The 26,064-nt window shown below is 36.9% G+C and overlaps 1 long non-coding RNA gene across 1 annotated transcript; it reads left to right on the top strand.

The window, feature by feature from the left end:
• Positions 1-857: 857 nt before the first annotated feature.
• On the top strand, positions 858-2,918 carry LOC126878886 (uncharacterized). Its single transcript, XR_007695856.1, has 2 exons — positions 858-1,048; positions 1,761-2,918. It is a non-coding gene; the product is annotated as an uncharacterized LOC126878886 (long non-coding RNA).
• The last annotated feature ends 23,146 nt before the right edge of the window (positions 2,919-26,064 follow it).

Genomic DNA, 26,064 nt, shown 5'->3' with positions numbered 1-26,064 from the left:
AGGTGTACCCAAGGGTCAATTATTTCTCCATTATTGTTTTTAATTTACACTACTGATATTATTAACTCTTTACAATACTGCAGCATAGTTGCTTACGCTGACGACACTCAATTGTACCTTAGTTTCGATAAAGAAGATTTATTTAATGCTTTGGATAAAATTAATTCTGATCTTGAAATAATAAAAGAACTCTCTGACGAACACAACTTAAAACTTAATTCCACCAAATCAAAACTATTATGTATCGCAAATGAAGTCCAACGTCAACTTGTAAAAAACAATTCAAACATAAAAATCGATCATGTTGTTTACCATTCACAGCCTCAGCTAGAAACCTTGGAATTATATTTGACGAAAATCTAAGATTTCAGGAACATGTCAAAAACGTTAACAAAAAATCTTTATCATTGAAACTCATTTTTATGAATCGTCACATTTTAAGTAAAGACTTAAAAAGCTTCTTTGTGAGAGCCTGGTCCTGTCTCATTACTCTTATGGTGATTTTATTTTTATGCCATGTCTACTGGAGGCGGAGAAGAATAGGATACAGAAAATGCAAAACTCCTGTTGTAGATTGATTTACGGGATTAGAAAATATGACCACATTTCACATAAAATAAAAGAATGCGGTTGGCTTAATATGAAAAATAGAAGCACATATCATCTAGGTAACTTTATTCACAAGTTACTTCTGATGCCAAACACCTCCACTATCCTTAAACAAAAGCTCGTCCGAAGAAAGGATATTCATATGCGAGACGTGAGATTGAAAGACACTTTCACAATGCCACAACATAGATTGTGACGTTCCATCACTTATTTAATTAATTATTAATGGGAACACCTTATTCAATTATTGTCAAAAGTATTTTCTTAGAATATTAAAAACCAGTTCGTACAAAATTCCCTTGGTGACGTCATACTGGGTGTATGGTGGTCACATTGATATTTCTTGAGGTTGGTACTGAACACCGGCCGCTAGCTGTCACGAAGCCGGAACGGTGAAGAGGGAAGCATTGGTCTTGGGAGTGTCAATAAGAATGGCGGCGTGAGTTTTCTAATTATATAACTAAAATAAGTTATTTCCAGTTGCATAGTTCCATTATTGTTGTTGCAAGTTATAGAAAGTTGAGTGAATTAAAGTGACGGAATAATGAAACTGTAAGAAAAAGGATCTCACACCGGTATGTTTTTTATAATAGTTTTTTCAATATGGTGTCATAATTGTGGCAATTATAATATTATTCTCATTATGGATTGAATTTAAATTAAGTCATCGATTGGCTTTTATGTAGAATGTTGCAGTGTCTATCATGTATCCAGAAAAGATCTTTAATAACATTCTTAATATGGGGTTATGTTCATAAAAAAATTTCCAGTTATGAAAACCTATTGCCAATTATATCATTACTTCTTGAAACCTACTAAATTTTACTTCATAGACTTCATAATTCTTTTCCCATATCTAATATGTTCATATATTTTCACAGTGCCTATTTCTTTATACCATACATGTACAACTTCTTTTGAAAAAAACCTATTATTGTAAGTTTTCTTGTCTATTCGAATCAAGGCCATAGTTGTTAAAAGTCTGATCACAACCTATGGTTAAAATGTCAATGTAGATAGGTTTTTTTGGGTCAGTGAAAGGTCGGTTTTTTGTAGTTCTTTTCTAAAAACCTTTCCTCATTAACTTCTCTCTTTTACTTCTTTTTCTGACATGTTTTATTAGGAATAAACTGGGAATATTTTGTTTTTAGCCATTCGGGAGAAATCTATTATTACCGCTGGTAAACCCTCTCTAACACCGAGAGCAGACACTTCCAAGATTCAGTCAACCAGGGAACAAGTCTAAGGATACAGTCCCATTTGTTTTGTTTTGGTTCATCATCCTGCATCCTCCGAGGGACAGGTTCATTAGCTATTGGGCAGTTGCACCACTTCGGTGTTAACTTCGTACCACGGATTTGGTACCACACACCAAGGATCAGTGTTGGAACGCGTGAAAAGGGGTTTGTTTTGGGGGACAATTATTCATACTAGTTAAAGACTTATACTGTTTTTTTTTTGTAATATTCAGGACATTTAAGTTAGATACACATAAGTTCATAATTTAATTACACATAAATATTTTTTTCTTTCTCTACAAATTTAAGTACATTTTAGTTATAATAACCATGCCTAACAGTTAGTACTGTTCCCCCAAATTTATATAATTCTTGGTAGAAATTTCGAGCTCGAAGATTCTCCCCATACATATTCTTTCCCCTTGGTTCGTATTAATTTTAGACTTGTTTTCTCAGTTAATTTAAAAATAATATTAGTTCAATTCACCTAAATTTAAAATCATTCAACTTATTTCATAATTTTTCAATTTGTATTAGATTTTTGTAAATATTATTTAACGTTAACTATTAATTTTTTTATATTATATTTGAATAAATCCCTAGTACCCATCCCCTCAGGAAGGTACTAGTTTTACTTGCGATTATTATTTAGAACCACTAGTCAGAAAAGGATCTTTTGTATCCAGTACTAAGTTGGTTCATTTAGGGACTTGTTACCCGTCAACACATTGAGAGTTGTAAAATATATATTATTTACATTAGGTATTTTCCTTATTCTATTATCAGGTAGTATTCAATTAGGGTCTACGTATTAAAATCGTACAAGTGTTATTTGGTGAAGGGTTCATACTAATCTAGGTGTAAGTTGTACTTTCTGTATTAGAGGTACCCTTATTCAGATTTTCTAACCTTATTAAGATTATTCTTAGATCACATTTGTGTGATAATTTTTTAATTGACTTTCACTAGTATCATTTTTTTGTCATGTTAGAGTCACAGACTAGTTACTTGTCTTAACTCGGAGATTGTGAACATCTAGTAGTTAAATTTAATAAATATATATTTATTGTGCATATTTTTTTTCTCATATTACTCCTCTATATTTGTACATTTAATATACTTTTATTACAAATTTAATATACTCTATAGCAGCGTAGAATACCTGGAAGAGGGTTAACCCAGTTATCCTTCTTCTGGCGCCCAAAAATTTATTCTATTTTCATTATATTATTATATTTACTCTATCTATTTTGTGAAAATTGTCTTAATATCTTCTTTTCTAGCCATCATTGTCATTTCCTTTAATTTATTGTCCAGCCAGAAATAGCCGTGCAAATTGGCCGAATCCTTCCTTGAGTGTAAAGTGGCCATTCTCTTGCATATTGAGCTAGCTATTCAAGTTACATCTATCTATTCATAATTTTCATCTTCAGTCCTATATCAATTCTATACTCTTCGTCTTGGCATCTTTCCATACAAGTACTACTGCAAAGTAGTATTTTAGACTTCAGCTTCTTCAACGCAGAACCCACATTGTTGTTCCTTTGGCTACATTAAGTAGATCTTCTTATTCCTACTTCTGTTGGAGTTTATCACTCTCTGTGCATTCACTCCAACAGAAAATCTCCTTCTATCTGGTTACATCGGCTTCCCAACGTGGTGGCCTTATTTTTGGTCTGAGACAGTATTTATTTAGGTCAATTCTTCTCTTTTTATCTCAAGTTTCTTTGTTATTTCCGTTTGGTATCTCTATACACATCTTGTTACTTATTTATTTTATTTTTAATTTCTGATACATATCAGGTATTCTTATACGCTGTTTTGATTTTTGTTTATATTTTGGGACCTCATTATAGTATAGGTTTGTGCAACTTACATTCTGGGTTAAATTTGAATTTTTTATTGGGAACTTATATTTAATATTGCTATTAATAATATAATTCATATAAGGTAATTTTTATTCCTTCAGCCAATAGTGGTATAGTTGGAGGTACAACTAAGCATTGATTATTATTATATATATTTTTTCCAAAGTGGTGGTAAGTTACATATAAATAAAAATTTACTTCCAGTATTTAGGTAGTAGGTTTACTTGAGTATACATTATTTATTGGATTATTTATCCATTTATTTGATCTTATATATTTATTTGATCTTATTTATTTGATTATATACTTCATTATATATATATATATATATATATATATATATATATATATATATATATATTTGCTGGCCATTTTGATTTTGTTGGTGTGTTGCGAATATTTTCTCGGTATATATATTTTGCGTGCAAACTTAGGTATCCTTCATACTTCTGTTCTTTGGACTACTTGTCAATAATTTTGCTCTCATCATGTGTGCTTTTAAAGCTGAACATCTTCTGGTGGGTGAACTGGATTATGAATTAAAGATTAGGGACATAATGCCAGAGGAGTCGACAACTGTCGATAAAAAACGCAATCTTCTGAGAGGTGCTTTGAAACAAGAAGCTGGCAATAGGAGTTTTCTCCAAATATCAGCTGTATCCATCCCTTTTGAGGAACAACAGAAAGGAATCTCTGAAACATTGGACAGCTTGTCTAAAAAAATCGAAAAATTTAGGGGAACTGTAAAGGATACAGAGTATGCGCGATTAACATCTCGTCTAGGCCATATTTCTGCCCGTGTACACTTGTTACACTGTCCTACCGAAGAACAGGAACCTTTCAAGAAATCTGTTTCTCTTAGAATATTAACACTAGAGGGTGAACTTGATTCTAGAGTTAACCCCATAGCTACCTCTACTCCTAATGCTCCAGTCAATGTATCTAGTTTCACTTACTCCAAACCTGTGCAAGTACACAAATGGGGTATTTCATTTTCAGGTGAAAAACAGCACACTGATGTGATGTCATTTTTGGAAAGGGTTGAATGTCTTCGAGTATCTAGAGGTGTTTCTGAAGAGGATTTGTTTGCTGCATCTGCTGAACTGTTCACCGGGACAGCTTTTACCTGGTTTAGGAATAATAGGGGTAATTTTTCTTGTTGGTCTGATCTGATTAAAAAGTTGAAGTCAGATTTTCTTCCATACTCGTTCCAGGACGACCTACTAGATCAAATTAAGAATCATAAGCAGAAACCTGGGGAATCTGTTACTATGTTTATTAATACTATATTAGGTATGTGTAGTCGTTTAGACACTCCTTTGTCAGATTTAGCTAAAATTAAAATCATCCTTTAATGTCTATTACCCTTTTATCATCAACAATTAGCTCTTATGGACATTCAGAACATTGATGACCTTACTGTAAAGTGCAAACGTTTGGAGGAAACTTTATCCTGGTCTTCTCAACCTCCATGCACATCTCGATCCTATTCTAACTCTTCTTCTCAGCCAACTTCCTTTAGGCAACGTTCTTGGCCAAATAAGGGCCATGATCATAATGTTTCGGTTGTTAGTTCTCTTTTCTGTTGGAATTGTGATCAGCCAGGTCATCCGTTTTACAATTGTGGGATTCCTCAAAGTCGTATTTTCTGCCATGGTTGTGGCCGAGAGAACACCCTTAAAAGGAATTGTTCTAAGTGTTCGGGAAACGAGACGTCGGAGGTCCGTCCCCTGAACGTTTCTCCGTCCAACACCCAATCAGGGAATCCAACCCCATCGTCAAACGAAACTGCTGGACCAAGCACATCCAGCAACCCAAACCCATCTTCACGAAAAGGGAAAGGGGTGTCGTTCAAGAAAACAGCACACACCACAAAACAAAATTAAACCAGAAATTAATTTCTATAGATGATACGTTAGATTCGCTTGATTCAAATGATCACAGATGTTCATTTACAAATTCTTCTTTGATTGGTAGTGTTCAACGTAACAATAATAATTGTGATAGTGATGTAGTCCCATTATCTATATTAGATTCTAGTTTTGTTAATGATGATGATACGTCTAGGTTAGTTCCCTATAACGGTTCTAGACAACCAAATACTTTATATCTAGATATTAATTCTTTATTAGTTAGGAAACAAAATGATAATAGGCCATATCTCCCTATTCAAATTCTAGGACAATCGTGTTTAGCTTTGATAGATAGTGGCTCTAATATTTCCTTGATAGGGGCACATTCATTAAATTTATTGAAAAATTCTAGTATTCCCATTATGCCCATTTCATCTTTGCAAGTATCTACTGCAGATGGTACAGTTCAGTCCATTACGGGCAAACTCCAAATTGAAATCACAGTGGCCGATTTATGTAGAGAAATTACATTCTATGTTATTCCTTCCGTGCAGAATTCTATAATTCTAGGTATGGACTTTTTCAATGCTTTCAATAGCACCTTAAGTTGTTCTGATTTTTCTTTTTCCATATCTGAATTTAATTTATCTACCCTTAGTGCTATTCATGATTTTGCTAGTTTATCAAGCTCCGAACAAAGGCAATTAGAGAGTATGATCTCTAAATTCACTACTCTTTCTTCAAAAGACAAACTAGGTCGTACGTCGTTAATATCTCACACTATCGAAGTGGGAAATCCCACTCCTTTTAGGTTGTATCAGTATCCCATACCTCAAGCCTGGCAGGCAGATTTAGAAAAAGAAGTAGATTCGATGCTTGCTTTAAATATCATAGAACATTCAACGTCGTCCTATTGTTCCCCACTCTGGTTAACGAAGAAGAAGGATGGATCCTTCAGGATCTGCTTTGACGGTCGAAAACTAAACAGTATCACAACGAACAGGGATGCTTATCCTATCCCCAGAATATATGTGATTTTGAGCAAACTTCAGAATGCCAAATGCATCTCTTCTATTGATTTGTCTAAGGCCTTCTTACAGATCCCACTGAGTGAAGAGAGCAAGAAGTATACTGCTTTTGCTGTCAGTGGTAAAGGATTATTCCAGTTTGTCACCATGCCTTTCGGTCTTGTTTCTGCTCCTCAGACAATGTGTCGTCTGATGGATTTAGTCATTGGTCCACAGTTAGAGCCCTATGTTTTCTATTATTTGGACGATATTTTGGTTGTCACTCCCGATTTTTCCCTTCATATGGAAATTTTAGATAAGTTATTTTTACGTCTTAAGGAAGCTAATCTGACGCTCAATTTGGATAAATGTCAGTTTTGTCGTCCTAGTCTTAAGTTCTTGGGTTATGTTGTTGATAACCAGGGGCTAAGGACTGATCCTGAGAAAATAGTAGCTATTAAAAATTTTCCCATACCTAAGACCACCACCCAAGTCCGTAGGATATTGGGAATGTGTGGCTATTATCGTCGGTTTGTACCGTCATACTCTACCTTGTTGTCTCCTCTTACTGATCTTTTGAAGAACAGGAAAAAGGGACAGACCATTACTTGGACTCCTGAGGCCGATGAAGCTTTTAGGCGCGTTAAAGATGCTTTAACGAGCGCTCCGGTCATGATGTCACCTAATTTTGATGAGCATTTTTATCTGATGACAGATTGCTCTAATACTGCTTCTGGTGGCGTATTATTTCAGTTGAAGGATGGCTCTGAACACCCAATAGCTTACACTAGTAAGAAGTTGAATAAGGCCCAGAAAAACTATTCAACCACAGAGAAAGAACTCTTAGCTATCATCCATGGGTTAGAAGCGTTTCGTTATTATTTGGAAGGTCGTAATTTCACTATAATTACGGACCATAGTTCCTTGGTATGGCTTCATAGTATGAAAAACCCTTCTCAGAGACTTTCTCGATGGATATGTAAACTGGCTGCCTATTCATATAAGATTGTCCATAGAAAGGCAAACGGGGTCGTGGTTGCAGATGCTCTTTCACGTGTCCACGATATTAATGTCCTAGATCTGTCTTCTTTAACCCCTGATGTGTGGTATCAGAATATGATTGATAGGGTTACTCAAGACCCACAAAAATATCCTGATTTTAAGGTAGAGAATAATGTTCTGTACAAACACACCTTTAGTCCGATAGAGTCCTTATCCAACATGTCGGAGTGGAAAATAGTTGTGCCTACGCCAAATAGGGAAAATATTCTGCATATGTTTCATGATGAAGTTACAGCTGGTCATTTTGGGTTTTATAAGACATATCACCGCATTGCTGAATTATATTATTGGCCTGGCATGCGGAAGTCTATTAAAAGGTACATTTCTAAATGCATGGTTTGTGCTACTTGTAAACCAAGTAACCTACCACAAGCTGGACTTATGGGTTCCTTCAGAAACATCAATTTTCCTTGGCAGATGATCTCAATGGATCTCATTGGACCGTACCCTCGGAGCTACAAGGGTAATACCTATTGCCTGGTAGTTGTGGATTATTTCACTAAATTTCCTTTGGTTTGTCCTCTTCGTCAGGCCACAACTCCAGCAATTTTAAAATATTTGGAGGAACAAGTCTTTCTGGTGTATGGTGTTCCCCAAATTGTGTCGTGTGACAATGGTCCTCAGTTTGTATCAAAGGCCTTTAAAGATCTTTTAGCTAAATATAAGGTTCAAAAGACCTTTTACAATGCTGCCTACCATCCACAAGCAAATCATACTGAGAGAGTAAATCGCAGTATTGTCACAGCTCTAAGGTCGTATACCTACCCGGATCACCGAGCTTGGGATCAATATATCCATTCCATAGCTCAGGCCATAAGGACTTCTGTCCATGAAGTGACCCAGTGCTCCCCAGCATATCTGAATTTTGGTAGGAATGTTGCGTTATCAGGTGATTATTTTGGATTAATTTCAGACAATTCCGAAAACCTTCCTCAAATATCTGAGAAACTTCATCGCTTAGATGATCTCCAGACGTTACCTCATATTTTCTCAGACATTAGGAAGAAGTTAAAATCTTCTTACCTAAGGAACCAGCAGCACTATAATTTGAGGAAACGAGATCTGCGATTCTTTGTTGGTGATCGAGTCTTAAAGCGCAATTTTGTCAAATCCAGTAAGGGTGATGCCATTTCTGCAAAGTTGTGCCAGAAATATGTTCCGTGTACTGTATTAAGGGTAGTATCTCCTTTGATTTATGAATTAAAGGACAATTCGACTAATAAACGAATTGGTCAATTTCATGTAAAGGATTTACTGCCTGACAATACCATGGACGATGCTGATTCAACTTCATCGGAAGAAGATTAGCCTAACAGGGTTGTTGAGCTAATCCCTTCCTGTGGTTGCCTTTAGCTCGTTTTAATTATGGATTAGAATTAGGTTTAATTTTTTAATCACTCGATAGTGCAAGTCCATAGTTCAATTTTCATCCTTCGGCATGGTTTAATGACTTCTCACTTCTTAAGTACTAGGTACCGAAGAATTATTCTGTAATACCGCTTATACGAGTTTATCATTTTTTTTGTATTATGAATTGCAGTTTAATCATTAGGGATCAATACTCTTCAGTATTAATCCAGGCAGTAGTATTACCAAGTTTGATAACCTCCACTTGTATTTTCGGTTTGCTTACTCAACCTCTTACAATAAAAGAGCTGTTGATTATTATATATTTAGATATTTGGATATGTAGGCTCATATTAGTACTCTCGCTGAATATAGATGGAACTATGTTACACTACCATATCTTAGATTATGTGTTATATGTTGGATATTTGATTACCTACTTATTATTTTTTTTATATATTATTTTTATATAATGTTATTGGATTTGCCATATTGGAAAGATGTGGTTTTTAATTTGTTATTGGGTTACGCTATTGACATTTGTCACGGATATGTTAGATACTTTACAATAATTCAGGTCTTTATTTTCTCCACAGTATAATTTTGGAATGAGTTTGGAATTTTGGTTTATAGATGAATGCTTGAGTCTTTCATATTTCTTCTTATGAACTAGTCTGTTAATGCTCAAAGTGGGTGAATACGTGGGTTCGAAATTCAGCAACTGATCACTGCTATCCGATTTCGTAATCCATGTCTTTCATGATTGAGTTTGCGGATGTTTATGCATGATAATATTTCCGGTCGGGAAATGGTGCGCAACATTTCCTAGCCGTTCTTGTGTAATTAGTCCAAATATTCCAGACATATTTTCACACGATAATAGGGAAGTTTAGTTTGCTTATTTTATGTCTCTTATTTCATAGTATATTGATGCTTTGACTATCCATATACGTAGAGTCGTAATGTTAGTGATTAACCCATCGGGACAAATTATTGATTTTCTTTTTAGTAGATTCCCCTTCTTTCCTTAGGCATTAGTTGTTGCTTAGATTCAGGAATATCTCCTGGATAATCCTATGTATGTTCAAATGAATATACAGTCTTATAAAAAAAATTGGGAGTTTGTTCCCGTCATATTTTGTAGTTGCCATAGAGTCATAGAACTTATAAGTTCATCCTTTATTTCTATTATTTAGTTCAGATAGGCTCACATTACCGGATGAAGGTAGATGTAGAGCTAATTTAGTTTATTTACTTAGTATTAGTGAGAATTGGTCCATAAACCTTCCTGATCGTTCTTCTTTGGATATGCTTTTGTGAATCTGGTGTCCTTTGATAGTCCGATTTTGGATGAAGTGTCCGATTCTTCACTTATTTATTTATATGATTTAGTATTGATGTGAATTGGTCCATAAATCTTCCTGGTCGTTCTTCATTGGATATGATTTTGCGAATCTGGTGTCCATTGATAGTCTGACTTTGGATTGAGTGTCCGATTCCCCATTTATTTTGGTTATTGTGTTTTGGATTCCTTTGGTATGTTTACTATTTGTATTATTCGGTATTGGTGAGAATTGTTCCATAAATCTTCCTGATTGTTCTTCTCTGGATATGCCATTACGAATCTGGTGTCCATTGTTGGTCCAATTTTGGATTGAGTGTTCGATTCTTCACTAATTTTCTTGATTTATTTGGTAACTTTAGTATATTTACTTGCGTTATTGTACGATTTGGCTCACACCTTTGCCTGGTTGTTCGTCCTTGGATATACCCATTATAAATCTGATGTCCATGGATAGTTCAACTTTGGATTTGCTGCCAATTCGACACTTATTTGTCATTATAAATTTAGTCTCATATTTAGTTTGTGTGTCTTTTACGGCAAAACCTCAGTCGCTTTTAATAGGACTTCGGGTGATCTTCTGCAATTCAGGTTATTTGCTGCAGTGCTTTCCCTTGATCCTTAGTTGTGGTTATTTGTAATCTTGCGAATCAACGATAAATAATACACTACTACTACTTTAGTTTAATATTTAGAGCATAAAAAAAATTTGGATTAAATTTTTTTTTTCTCCCAGTAGGAGGGGAATGTGACGTTCCATCACTTATTTAATTAATTATTAATGGGAACACCTTATTTAATTATTGTCAAAAGTATTTTCTTAGAATATTAAAAACTAGTTCGTACAAAATTCCCTTGGTGACGTCATACTGGGTGTATGGTAGTCACATTGATATTTCTTGAGGTTGGTACTGAACACCGGCCGCTAGCTGTCACGAAGCCGGAACGGTGAAGAGGGAAGCATTGGTCTTGGGAGTGTCAATAAGAATGGCGGCGTGAGTTTTCTAATTATATAATTAAAATAAGTTATTTCCAGTTGCATAGTTCCATTATTGTTGTTGCAAGTTATAGAAAGTTGAGTGAATTAAAGTGACGGAATAATGAAACTGTAAGAAAAAGGATCTCACACCGGTATGTTTTTTATAATAGTTTTTTCAATATGGTGTCATAATTGTGGCAATTATAATATTATTCTCATTATGGATTGAATTTAAATTAAGTCATCGATTGGCTTTTATGTAGAATGTTGCAGTGTCTATCATGTATCCAGAAAAGATCTTTAATAACATTCTTAATATGGGGTTATGTTCATAAAAAAATTTCCAGTTATGAAAACCTATTGCCAATTATATCATTACTTCTTGAAACCTACTAAATTTTACTTCATAGACTTCATAATTCTTTTCCCATATCTAATATGTTCATATATTTTCACAGTACCTATTTCTTTATACCATACATGTACAACTTCTTTTGAAAAAAACCTATTATTGTAAGTTTTCTTGTCTATTCGAATCAAGGCCATAGTTGTTAAAAGTCTGATCACAACCTATGGTTAAAATGTCAAGGTAGATAGGTTTTTTTGGGTCAGTGAAAGGTCGGTTTTTTGTAGTTCTTTTCTAAAAACCTTTCCTCATTAACTTCTCTCTTTTACTTCTTTTTCTGACATGTTTTATTAGGGATAAACTGGGAATATTTTGTTTTTAGCCATTCGGGAGAAATCTATTATTACCGCTGGTAAACCCTCTCTAACACCGAGAGCAGACACTTCCAAGATTCAGTCAACCAGGAAACAAGTCTAAGGATACAGTCCCATTTGTTTTGTTTTGGTTCATCATCCTGCATCCTCCGAGGGACAGGTTCATTAGCTATTGGGCAGTTGCACCACTTCGGTGTTAACTTCGTACCACGGATTTGGTACCACACACCAAGGATCAGTGTTGGAACGCGTGAAAAGGTGTTTGTTTTGGGGGACAATTATTCATACTAGTTAAAGACTTATACTGTTTTTTTTTGTAATATTCAGGACATTTAAGTTAGATACACATAAGTTCATAATTTAATTACACATAAATATTTTTTTCTTTCTCTACAAATTTAAGTACATTTTAGTTATAATAACCATGCCTAACAGTTAGTACTGTTCCCCCAAATTTATATAATTCTTGGTAGAAATTTCGAGCTCGAAGATTCTCCCCATACATATTCTTTCCCCTTGGTTCGTATTAATTTTAGACTTGTTTTCTCAGTTAATTTAAAAATAATATTAGTTCAATTCACCTAAATTTAAAATCATTCAACTTATTTCATAATTTTTCAATTTGTATTAGATTTTTGTAAATATTATTTAACGTTAACTATTAATTTTTTTATATTATATTTGAATAAATCCCTAGTACCCATCCCCTCAGGAAGGTACTAGTTTTACTTGCGATTATTATTTAGAACCACTAGTCAGAAAAGGATCTTTTGTATCCAGTACTAAGTTGGTTCATTTAGGGACTTGTTACCCGTCAACACATTGAGAGTTGTAAAATATATATTATTTACATTAGGTATTTTCCTTATTCTATTATCAGGTAGTATTCAATTAGGGTGTACGTATTAAAATCGTACAAGTGTTATTTGGTGAAGGGTTCATACTAATCTAGGTGTAAGTTGTACTTTTTGTATTAGAGGTACCCTTATTCAGATTTTCTAACCTTATTAAGATTATTCTTAGATCACATTTGTGTGATAATTTTTTAATTGACTTTCACTAGTATCATTTTTATGTCATGTTAGAGTCACAGACTAGTTACTTGTCTTAACTCGGAGATTGTGAACATCTAGTAGTTAAATTTAATAAATATATATTTATTGTGCATATTTTTTTTCTCATATTACTCCTCTATATTTGTACATTTAATATACTTTTATTACAAATTTAATATACTCTATAGCAGCGTAGAATACCTGGAAGAGGGTTAACCCAGTTATCCTTCTTCTGGCGCCCAAAAATTTATTCTATTTTCATTATATTATTATATTTACTCTATCTATTTTGTGAACATTGTCTTAATATCTTCTTTTCTAGCCATCATTGTCATTTCCTTTAATTTATTGTCCAGCCAGAAATAGCCGTGCAAATTGGCCGAATCCTTCCTTGAGTGTAAAGTGGCCATTCTCTTGCATATTGAGCTAGCTATTCAAGTTACATCTATCTATTCATAATTTTCATCTTCAGTTCTATATCAATTCTATACTCTTCGTCTTGGCATCTTTCCATACAAGTACTACTGCAAAGTAGTATTTTAGACTTCAGCTTCTTCAACGCAGAAGCCACATTGTTGTTCCTTTGGCTACATTAAGTAGATCTTCTTATTCCTACTTCTGTTGGAGTTTATCACTCTCTGTGCATTCACTCCAACAGAAAATCTCCTTCTATCTGGTTACAAGATCAGCTTGGTTCCAAAGGAGTTTTACCTAAAACGCAGTAAAGCTGTACAATTCAATTCCTCATAATATTAAACTATATTCAATTAATCAATTCAAGTATAAATTTCGTTTATATCTTTTTGATAAGCAATAACATTGCTTAACAATTATGTTGTGCATTGAGCTGCATGGACATATTTTTGGTTGGGCTGTTTTGAAAGAATTTTTTTTCTCAATGATGAGTTTGAAAAAAATATTTTTTTTAGTACTTGGTTAATATTCAGTTTTTCCCCACCTTTTTTTTAAGTTAGGTTTCTTTTTAATTAGTCAGTTTAGGTTTATTTTTAGATTAATTAGAAGCGTCCGGGATTAACATTTGGTTAAGTAAGAGTAGCTTTAGCTAGACTTCGCCAGATGTTATCCCAATAGGGTTTTACTTTTTTGCTTTTGTTCTATATTCTTCAATGTGCTGTAACTATATGCTTACTTGTTTTACATACCAAATGAATAAAAAGTCTTATCCCAGATTTAGCCATACGGCTCACACTCCCTCTGAGGGGAAAATTTACTCATCACAGATACCTACGGTATCAAAAGGATTGAGCTCTGGTGGGCCTTTATTATTATCCCAGATTTAGCCATACGGCTCACACTCCCTCTAAGGGGAAAATTGACTCATCCCAGATACCTACGGTATCAAAAGGATTGAGCTCTGGTGGGACCCTTTCCGTGTTATCGAGCCCTAGGTGACTTGGAATGCAGGTGTATCTCCCAGAAATTTTCGTACGCATCTGGCCGTCGCGAGTAGTACAGCTTTCTGCATGGTCTTATAAAGATGTTCATTCAGACCCAGCTTTTTTATGCTTACGAGGAGGGTCTTCGGAATGAATCCAGTAGTAGACATAATAATCGGTATCGTCTGGGTACTTTCCATTCTCCATTGCCTTCGTATTTGAATTTCTAGATCTCTGTACTTGGCGATCTTTTCAGTAAATTTACTACGTAGATTATTGTTGTTAGGTACCGCCACATCAATTAGTGTTGTTTGTCTTGTTAATTTATTAACTAGTACGAGATCTGGTCTATTATGTGCCACTGTTTGGTCTGTGAGCACAGTGCGGTCCCAGTATAGCTTGTAGTTGCCATCCTCAAGCATACTCTCAGGGACGTATTGATAATACGGGAGATGGTCTGTTTGGAGAAGTCCCAGCTTGATAGCTATCTCTTGATGAAGGATTTTTCCCACTGCGTCATGCCGTTCCTTGTATTCAGTTGCAGCAAATGCCTGGCAGCCCCCTGTAAGATGTTGGATGGTTTCTTGGGCTTGACATCCATATCGGCATCTGTCGTTTTGAACCTGAGGGTCTTTGATGATATATTTCAGGTAATTTCTTGTTGGTATAACCTGATCCTGAATGGCCAGTAATGAACCCTCCGTCTCAGGGAACATCTTTCCTGATGTCAACCAATAGTTCGACGCTGTATTGTCGACATAGTCTTGGCTGACCTCATTGGGATGTCGCCCGTGCAGAGGTTTACCCATCCAGGCGCGCACTTTTTCGTCCTTAGTAAGGTGGTTTATGCGTAGTTCTGGTTCCCTCAGTTTGATCGGTGTTGTGTCATCTACTGCGCAGATAGCGCGATGTAGAGTAGATGTCTCAGCATGCATCTGAAAATAAGTTCTTAAATTAGCAATTTGTTTATCTAATTGCTCACCTATATCCATAAGTCCTCTTCCTCCTAGATTCCGTGGTAATGTTGTTCTTTCTACTGCACTTTTAGGATGGTGTTTTTGTGCCTTTGTGAGGTGTGTTCGTACTTTTCGCTGAAGAGCTTCTATATCTGTTTTTGTCCACTTAACAATACCAAATGAGTAGCTAAGCGCGGAACATGCGTAGGTGTTTAGTGCCTTAAACAAATTTCTACTGTTAAGGTGTGAGCGAAGCAGCTGTTTTACCCTTCGTATAAACTCAATAGTTATCTCTGTTTTCATTTGTTTATGGTCAATTTTCCGCGCTTGCTTTACTCCAAGATATTTATACATATCGTTTTCACCCATGGCCTCGATGTTCTGGCCATTTTGCATATCGAATCCTCCGGGCTGTACTTTTCCTCTGACTATATTTAAAATACGGCACTTATCTAGTCCGAAGTGCATACTAATATCATTAGAAAAAGTTTCTACAGTTTTTAGCATCTCGTCGAGTTGGTTTCGAGTGGAAGCCATTAATTTCAAATCATCCATGTACAATAAATGATTAAGCTTCGCCACCACATTGTTGTTATTTTTGATGCTAAAACCTGCATCTGTGGAGTTCAATAGCTGAGATAGTGGGTTCATAGCTAGACAGAACCACAGAGGACTCAACGAATCTCCTTGAAACAGGCCCCAGCTGATTACGATATTTTCAGTTTCGATGTTACTTTCACCAGGTATTTGAAGATGAATTCTAGTTTTCCACTCTGTCATTATATGTTGTAAAAAGGTCACTATATTATCGTCGACTTTATATATTCTCAGTATATCTATAAGCCATTCATGCGGGACTGAATCAAAGGCCTTCTTGTAATCAATAAAAGCAGTAAATAGATTCCTCTTTTTGGAATATGCTTGATTAGAAATGACTGAGTCGATGACAAGTTGTTCTTTGCAACCCATGGAACCCTTAGCGCATCCTTTCTGTTGAGGCTCTATGATATTGTTCAGAGCACAGTGTTGGTAGATACGCCGGGCTACACAGGATGTGACCAATGTATGCAAAGTTGGAAGACAAGTAATTGGGCGGTATTTTGCTTGATCTTGGTGTTATTTTGATCCTTCGGTATTAAATAAGTGGTTCCCTGAGTTAGGAATGATGGTATATCCTGCGGATTAGAAATAACATGATTAATTAGTGTTGATAAGCATTCATGAGCACTCCAAAACTTCTTGAGCCAAAAGTTTTGAACTCCGTCTGGTCCAGGAGATTTCCAGTTATGAAGCTCTTTGATGATAGTTGAGATTTCTTCAGTGGTGAAGGGTTCGTAGAGAGTAGTAGTGTAGTGTTGGCAGTTCTGTGCCGTATCTTCTATCCATCCAGCATTGTTGTTAAGAGCAGCTGGTGTGGAAAGTTGATTTCCCCAAAACTCATGAATTTCTTCTTGGCTTGGGTAAGACTTATCGAGATTTTCTACGGTGGAATTGAGTTTTCGATAGAACGCCTTCTCAGCAGTCTCAAAAAGGGCATTGTCGGATTTTCGGTTGTTACTCACTTTGTACCTTCTTAGTCGTCCTGAATAAACTGAGAGTCTTTGTTTTAATGTATCCAGGCACTGTTGGACTGTGTTGTTTTCTGGATCGTATCTTGAGTGTCTTGCAGTATTCCGTATTATTTCTTCAGCTCTCCTGATGACTCTTGTACTTCTTACACCTCGTATATATTCTGTGAATTGACCAATATCCCTACGCAGCAATTCAATCTTTCCGAGCAGTCTTTTTTCCCAGGGTGCAGTTCTGCTACCAGTCCTTCCATTATTAGTACCCCGTCGTGTTCTTATCTTAATGCCCATTACATTAGCAATTGCTGTTGCTGCACAGTAGATTAGCATGTGCAGATACTCTAATGTGTGGGCTTCTACGACATAATTGGGTAGGACTTCAGTGTTCACAATTTGTAACAGCACACCTAGTCTCTTACAAGAGTTTATTCGTGGTAGCGGTGGTCTGCTAAGTGGGTTTGTTCCATTAAACTCTTGTACAGCACGTGCCATTTCGCTTACTAGGTTATCATGTAGCTCGTTGTTTTCCTGCTCTGTATTGTCAGGTTTGTATTGGTTCTACGCCAAAATAGGTACCAAGGAAGACCCCTCTGAAATAATATTGGGAAATTTTGGAAGCGAAGGCAGAAATGATAGAGGCAAACAACTGTTAACTTTTCTTTTGGAAAACAATCTCTATCAAATGAACAGCTTCTTTAAAAATAAAAAACACAGAAGATGGACCTGGGAAAGTCCAGATGGAAAAACAAGGAACGAAATCGACTATTTCTTAACAAATAAAAAAGAATTATTTAAAGACGTAAATGTGTTAAACCAGTTCAGCACAAGCAGTGACCACAGGTTAGTAAGAGCTAAAATAACGATATCGATCGAAAAGGAAAGACTCAAAATGATAAATAAGAAACACCCAAAGAAATGGGTAAAACCAACTAATATTCAGGAGTTCGAAAAATATATTAATGATACATTGAAAGATCCAACAACAACAGACATTAATATACTGAACAAGCAAATAATCACCACAAACAACAGGCTCAAACTAAATACTGTCCAACAAACCAAAAAGATGAAAAACTAAGTCAACCTACTAAAACCCTTATAGAACTAAGACGACAGATGAAAGGAGATACAAGTTCCAGCAAAGAAGCGCTAAATCAAATAAATAAGACTATCACAAAGTCAATAAGAAAAGACATAAGAAACTACAATGTAGAAAAAACAAAACAAGCAATAGAGCAAAATAAGAACATGAAAGTTTTGAAGAACGTAAGCGTACAAAAAGGAAAAATAGAAATCAACAAACTAAGAAACAGAACTGGAAAAGAAACTACAAACAGAGATGAAATATTAACAATAGTCGAAGAGTTCTACACAGAGTTATACAAATCAAGAAAAAAAGATGACAATGCGCAACCTCCAATTACAGTAAAAACTGGAGTATTAAATCAAGGATCGGATTTAATGCCCGATATAACAAAATCAGAAATCAAAGAGGCTCTGAAGAAAATGAAAAATAATCGAACCCCAGGTGAAGATGGAATAGTATCAGAAGCACTAAAAATTGGAGGAAATATACTACTTGAAAAAATTAAACAACTTTTCAATATCTGCCTTCACAACGCCAATATTCCAACAGACTGGAACAACGCTACTATGATTCTATTACACAAAGCAGGAGACAAAGCCAATTTAGAGAATTACAGACCGATTAGCCTCCTCAGCCATTTATATAAGTTATTTACGCGAATAATAGTTAAGAGAATGGAAAGAAAGTTAGAGACTTATCAACCAAGAGAACAGGCAGGATTCCGAAAAAATTACGGAACAAATGACCATCTACAAAGTATAAAAACCCTGATAGAGAAAGTAGTGGAATACAATAAACCCCTAGTTCTAGTCTTTATCGATTTTCATAAAGCCTTTGATACAGTTGAACTTAGCAAAATATTACAGGCGCTTAAAGAATGCAGGCTAGATTATAGGTATACAAAATTATTACACAAAATATACTTACAGGCAACAACCACTGTCAAATTACATACTAACAGTAATCGCATAAAAATAGAACGGGGGGTTAGACAAGGAGACCCAATGTCACCTAAACTTTTTAATACGGTCTTAGAACATGCTTTCAAGAGTTTGGATTGGATGACAAAGGGAATAAAAATAGATGGAGAATACCTAAACAACTTACGTTTCGCCGATGATATAGTCATGGTAGCTGAGGATCTAGGTATGGCAAGAGAGATGGTACAAGAACTCGTTGTAGCTACAGAAAATGTTGGTTTAAATATAAACATCTCGAAAACAAAAATAATGACAAATTTGGTACCCAACCAGAACATCAGTATTGGTGGGAAGGAAATAGAACTCGTAGATAGATATAAATACCTGGGACATGAAATTACGATTGGCAGGGATAACCAGACTCATGAGCTGAAGAGAAGAATCGGTCTTGGGTGGGCAGCATTTGGAAAACTGAGAGAAACTTTTAAAAGTGAGTTACCCACATGTCTAAAGAGAAAGGTATTCGATCAGTGCGTCCTCCCAGTCTTGACGTACGGATCAGAAACACTTATCTTAACTAAAGCCTCAGCTACCAAACTAAGAGTCACGCAGAGAAGAATGGAGCGGTCAATGTTAGGAATAACTCTGCGAGACAAAATCAGAAACGAAGAAATAAGGAGAAGAACAAAGGTGACTGACGTCATCGAGAGGATAGCCAGGTTGAAGTGGAGATGGGTAGGACACGTAGCCAGAATGACAGATGGGCGATGGACGAAGAGGTTATTGGAATGGAGGCCAAGAGAAGACAAGAGAAGCGTCGGTCGACCGCCTACAAGATGGACTGACGACTTAAGAAAGGTAAATAAAAACTGGATGAGGGCGGCGCAGGATAGATGGGGTTGGAAACGAGGGGAGGAGGCCTATGTTCAGCAGTGGACTTTTGAGGCTGGATGATGATGATGATTGTCAGGTTGAGTTTCTTGTATGGCAAGCTCAGGAATCTGCTCATGAACTTCATTGGGGACTTGATCTTCAATTACAATATCGTTATGAATCTCCCGTTTGACTTCGCTTCTGATGATATTGCGTCTAGTCTCTGGGATAAGGTTGTTTCTTATAATTACCCGGTATTGGTCTGATACTCGTTGCTCCGATACTTGAATATCTGGGTACGTCCTGCAAAATTCGGCATACAGCTATTGTCGGTAGCCGATTGTTTCTTGACCGAGGTTTGTCACCTTGTAGTAGAAGCGCAAAATGTGTTCATTAATGGACACAGCCCATTTCATGCGCTGCCTCGGTCGTCCCACTTGAGTGAGCGCCGGCTGATGATCCAGCGCATCACCTTCGGCGGGTGGAGCTCTTGTTGTTGTTTGACTCGCTTGTGGTTGTGGTTGTGGTTGTGGTTATTATTATTATCCAGATTTAGCCATACGGCTCACACTCCCTCTAAGGGGAAAATTGACTCATCCCAGATACCTACCGTATCAAAAGGATTGAGCTCTGGTGGGACTCTTTCCGTGTTTTCGAGCCCTAGGTGACTTGGTATGCTGGAGTTTCTCCCAGAAATTTTCGTACGCATCTGGCCGTCGCAAGTAGTACAGCTTTCTGCATGGTCTTATAAAGGTGTTCATTTAGACCCAGCTTTTTTATGCTTTCGAAGAGGGTCTTCGGAATGACTCCAGTAGTAGAGATAATAATTGGTATCGTCTGGGTACTTTGCATTCTCCATTGCCTTCGTATTTGAATTTCCAGATCTCTGTACTTGGCGATCTTTTCAGTAAATTTACTACGTAGATTATTGTTGTTAGGTATCGCCACATCAATTAGTGTTGTCTGTCTTGTTAATTTATTAACTAGTACGAGATCTGGTCTATTATGTGCCACTGTTTGGTCTGTGAGAACAGTGCGGTCCCAGTATAGCTTGTAGTTGCCATCCTCAAGCATACTCTCAGGGACGTATTGATAATACGGGAGATGATCCGTTTGGAGAAGTCCCAGCTTGATAGCTATCTCTTGATGAAGGATTTTTCCCACTGCGTCATGCCGTTCCTTGTATTCAGTTGCAGCAAATGCCTGGCAGCCTCCCTGTAAGATGTTGGATGGTTTCTTGGGCTTGACATCCATATCGGCATCTGTCGTTTTGAACCTGAGGGTCTTTGATGATTTATTTCAGGTAATTTCTGGTTGGTATAACCTGATCCTGAATAGCCAGTAATGAACCCTCCGTTTCAGGGAACATCTTTCCTGATGTCCACCAATAGTTCGACGCTGTATTGTCGACATAGTCTTGGCTGACCTCATTGGGATGTCGCCCGTGCAGAGGTTTACCCATCCAGGTGCGCAGTTTTTCGTCTTTAGTGAGGTGGTTTATGCGCATTTCTGGTTCCCTCAGTTTGATCGGTGTTGTGTCATCTAATGCGCATAGCTTGATGTAGAGTAGATGTCTCAGCTTGCATCTGAAAATAAGTTCTTAAATTAGCAATTTGTTTATCTAATTGCTCACCTATATCCATAAGTCCTCTTCCTCCCAAATTCCGTGGTAATGTTGTTCTTTCTATTGCACTTTTAGGATGGTGTTTTTGTGCCTTTGTGAGGTGTGTTCGTACTTTTCGCTGAAGATTTTCTATATCTGTTTTTGTCCACTTAACAATACCAAATGAATAGCTAAGTGCGGAACAAGCGTAGATGTTTAGTGCCTTAAACAAATTTTTACTGTTAAGCTGTGAACGAAGCAGCTGTTTTATCCTTCGTATAAACTCAGTAGTTATTTCAGTTTTCATTTGCTTATGGTCAATTTTCCGCGCCTGCTTTACTCCAAGATATTTGTATATATCGTTTTCACCCATGGCCTCGATGTTCTGGCCATTTTGCATATCGAATCCACCGGGCTGTACCTTTCCTCTGACTATATTCTATTCAAAACACGGCACTTGTCTAGGCCGAACTGCATATTAATATCATTAGAGAATGTTTCTACTGTTTTTAGCATCTGCTCTAGATTGTCTCGAGTAGAAGCCATTAATTTCAAATCATCCATATACAACAGATGATTAAGCTTCGCTAGTACAGTATTGTTGTTTTTAATGCTAAAACCTGAGTCAGTGGAGTTTAATAGCTGTGATAGAGGGTTCATAGCCAAACAGAACCACAATGGACTCAGCGAGTCTCCTTGAAACAGGCCCCGGTTGATTTCGATATTTTCCGTTTCGATATTGTTTTGACCAGGTATGTGGAGGTGAATTTTAGTCTTCCAACTTGTCATTATATGCCTTAAAAAAGTCACTATGTTATCATCGACTTTGTATATTCTTAATATATCTATAAGCCATTCATGCGGCACTGAATCAAAGGCCTTTTTGTAGTCAATAAAGGCAGTAAAGAGGTTCCTTTTTTTGGTGAATGCCTGGTTAGAAATGACTGAGTCGATGATAAGTTGTTCTTTACAACCCATAGAACCCTTAGCGCATCCTTTCTGTTGAGGCTCTATGATATTGTTTAGAGCACAGTGTTGGTAGATACGCCGGGTTATACAGGATGTGACCAATTTATACAAAGTTGGAAGACAAGTAATTGGGCGGTACTTGGCTCATAGGCGTAACCAGGATGATCCTAAGGGAGGGGGGGTTACAACTACCTGAAAGGGGGGGTTACAACTAGTGGAAGGTCTCTGAGGGCTATGGTGTTAAGCGTATAGAGCTCAAAGTACATCCCAATGGGGGGGGGTTACAACCCCCAAAACCGCCCCCTGGTTACGCCTATGACTTGACTGGATCTTGGGTGTTATTTTGATCCTTCGGTATTAAATAAGTGGTTCCCTGAGTTAGAAATGATGGTATTTCATGCGGGTTAGAAATAACATGATTAATTAATGTTGATAAGCAATCATGAATGCTCCAAAACTTCTTAAGCTTCTTCTTATTATTATTACTATTATCTTATTAATATTATCTTATTATTATTATCAGATTTAGCCATATGGCTCACACTCCCTCTAAGGGGAAAATTGACTCATCCCAGATACCTACGGTATCAAAAGGATTGAGCTCTGGTGGGACTATTTCCGTGTTATCGAGCCCTAGGTGACTTGGAATGCAGGTGTATCTCCCAGAAATTTTCGTACGCATCTGGCCGTCGCGAGTAGTACAGCTTTCTGCATGGTCTTATAAAGATGTTCATTCAGACCCAGCTTTTTTATGCTTTCGAGGAGGGTCTTCGGAATGACTCCAGTAGTAGAAATAATAATCGGTATCGTCTGGGTACTTTGCATTCTCCATTGCCTTCGTATTTGAATTTCTAGATCTCTGTATTTGGCGATCTTTTCAGTAAATTTACTACGTAGATTATTGTTGTTAGGTATCGCCACATCAATTAGTGTTGTTTGTCTTGTTAATTTATTAACTAGTACGAGATCTGGTCTATTATGTGCCACTGTTTGGTCTGTGAGCACAGTGCGGTCCCAGTATAGCTTGTAGTTGCCATCCTCAAGCTTACTCTCAGGGACGTATTGATAATACGGGAGATGGTCTGTTTGGAGAAGTCCCAGCTTGATAGCTATCTCTTGATGAAGGATTTTTGCTACTGCATCATGCCGTTCCTTGTATTCAGTTGCAGCAAATGCCTGGCAGCCCCCTGTAAGATGTTGGATGGATTATTATTATTATTATTATATACATTTTTTTCTCCTGTTGCTGATATTTTTCTATTATTTGCTTGATTGTAAATATATGATCCTGGGTGCTTCTCCCCTTTCTAAAACCGCTTTGTGATTCCTCTAGTGTGCTGTCAATTTTTCCGATTATTCTTTTGTTCAGTATTTTTTCGTATATTTTCATGGCAGTGCTTAACAGTGTTATTGCTCTGTAATTGTTGCAATCTGTTTTATTGACCTTTTTATAAATCGGCACTGCCCAGGCCCGGACTGGCCCGTCGGCCCGCCGGCCCACCGGCCCTCGGGCCGGTGCGCCTTTTGCCTTCGTTAGTGCCTATCTGTCCATAAAAAAAATTAAACTGGAAAAAATGTTTTTGAACCTTTATACAAAGATGATGCAGTTACCATTCCCCTAAAAAATGTTTTTACATGCCTCAGTAATCAGAATCCTACATAATGAAGCCAGTCGGTACAACAAAAGACAACTTGTATCAGGCATCAGAGAATCAAATAGCTTAGCTACGACGGACGGCGCCCTCGAAGACCATTTTTACGATTCGGGCGCCTTTCATATGTATCAATATCCGCTGTTTCTTTTATAATAGATTGGATGCAACTAGCGGCGCCCTCGAAGACAATTTTTACGATTCGGGCGCCCTTCGTAGGTAATTTCCGCTGTGTGTATTATAATAAATAGCTTAGATGCGGCGCCCTCGAAGACGATTTTTTACAATTCGGGCACCTTTCGTAGGTATCAATATCCGCTGTTTTTTATAATAAATAGCTTAGATGCAACGAGCGGCGCCCTCGAAGACAATTTTTACGATTCGGGCGCCTTTCGTAGATATCAATTTCCGCTGTTTCCATTATAATAAAAAGCTTAGACTCGGCGCCCTCGAAGACGATTTTTTACAATTCGGGCACCTTTCGTAGGTATCAATATCCGCTGTTTTTTTATAATAAATAACTTGGATGCAACGAGCGGCGCCCTCGAAGACAATTTTTTCGATTCAGGCGCCTTTGGTAGCTATCAATCTCCGCTGATTCTATTTTAATAAATAGCTAGGATGCAACGAGCGGCGACCTCAAAAAAATTTTTATCGTCGCCCTCGAAGACATATAGGTATCAATTTCCGCTGTTTCTAATATAATAGAAATAACGGATATTTATACCTACGAAAAGCGCCCAAATTGTAAAAATGGTCTTCGAGCGCACTACGCCTCGCATCTAAGCTATTTGATTATCTGATATCTAATATAAAGAGTGTTACATGTTACATCCCACAATTGGCCGAAATTATACAGGTGTATTTTTCTGCGCTCCATAACTACGGTACACATACTGGATTGTTGCGCCCCAGAATCCTAAATAATGAAGCCAGACAATGAACAAAATACAACTTGTCAACATGTATCAGGTATCAGATAATCAAATAGCTTAGATGCGATGCGCGCCGCCCTCGAAGACCATTTTTGCGATTCAGGCGCCTTTGGTATGTATCAATCCCCGCTGATTCTATTTTAATAAATAGCTTAGATGCAACTAGCGGCGCCCTCGAAGACAATTTTTACTTCTACATTATACATATAAGATTGTTGCGCCCTAGAGTGCTACATAATAAGGCCAGTGGGTACAGCAAAATTCAACTCGTTCAACTCATATCAGGCATTCTTTATCTAATCTGCTACCTTTAAAGCTTATCTGATACCTAATACGAGTTGAATTTTGTTGTACCCTTCTTACTCTAATACAATTTGTCCTCAGATATTTATGCCGCTCAGTCCACCAGTATGGTTGTTTCCTTTCATACCTCCCATTTGACTTCACATAAGCCAACTGTGATGTCGCATTTAGACCCTCGATCAACTTACTTACATCCTCGCATCTCGGACCAATCAAGCCAAAAGCATCCATAAAAACCTCCTCATTTAAAAGTCTCTTTCGATCGATATCTATCTTCCTGTTTCTTCCTTTTGTTCGTTATTTCAAAACTCACATATTTATGTAAGCTGAGCGATTCTTCTTCCAAAACAGTCTAGCTTATGACCCTGTTTAAAGGTGACGTTGAAACCAGTGAGATGTTCAGAAAGGATTCACTATTATCTCTCACAAACGTAGGTGCCTTACCGTCATTTAGCAAAGTAATCCCTGTGGCGTGGATCCATTCTGATAGGTTTTTCCCTGTCCCATCAGATCTCCTATGCTTAATGATTCTTTGTCGAGAGACCAACTTTACATTGAACTCCTGAAAGAGGATCACGTCACAACTTTCTCTTCGTGGAATTGTTTCTGCAACACCGTGAGCGGTCCTCGCCCTTCCCACATTTATTTGAAGGAACTTCGTATTAGATGGTTTTTGTCTGATTCCTGGTCCTAGGTGCTTTCATCTACCCTTTCTTCGTCC

This window comes from Diabrotica virgifera, chromosome 1 (genome assembly GCF_917563875.1).
Source record: "Diabrotica virgifera virgifera chromosome 1, PGI_DIABVI_V3a".
Classification (NCBI taxonomy): Eukaryota; Metazoa; Arthropoda; class Insecta; order Coleoptera; family Chrysomelidae; genus Diabrotica; species Diabrotica virgifera.
This window is presented reverse-complemented; position numbering and strand designations above follow the sequence as displayed.